This window comes from Lolium rigidum, chromosome 2, assembly GCF_022539505.1.
Source record: "Lolium rigidum isolate FL_2022 chromosome 2, APGP_CSIRO_Lrig_0.1, whole genome shotgun sequence".
In the NCBI taxonomy this organism is placed as follows: domain Eukaryota; kingdom Viridiplantae; phylum Streptophyta; class Magnoliopsida; order Poales; family Poaceae; genus Lolium; species Lolium rigidum.
The window spans coordinates 55897074-55897319 of NC_061509.1; positions in this window are offsets into that span (position 1 = coordinate 55897074).

A 246-nucleotide genomic window follows, 5' to 3' on the forward strand; every position below is an offset into this window, starting at 1 on the left:
CTCCGAGCAAGCAAGCTGCACCATATGACAGAGAGGATCCTCTTGCATAGCCGTTAGGTGCCGGCATCGTGGGATTCGAGACTCCACAACGCATCAACAGCTGCAGGATGATCTGGTGGAGCACATATGGACGCTTCGAGGCAACACCAACTAGTTTCCATTTGATTTGTAAAAATAAGCCAAATGTTGGTAAAACTGGTTAAATTTCGCGAACTATGCTGGATATTTGATTTTGGTCGTTTTCAG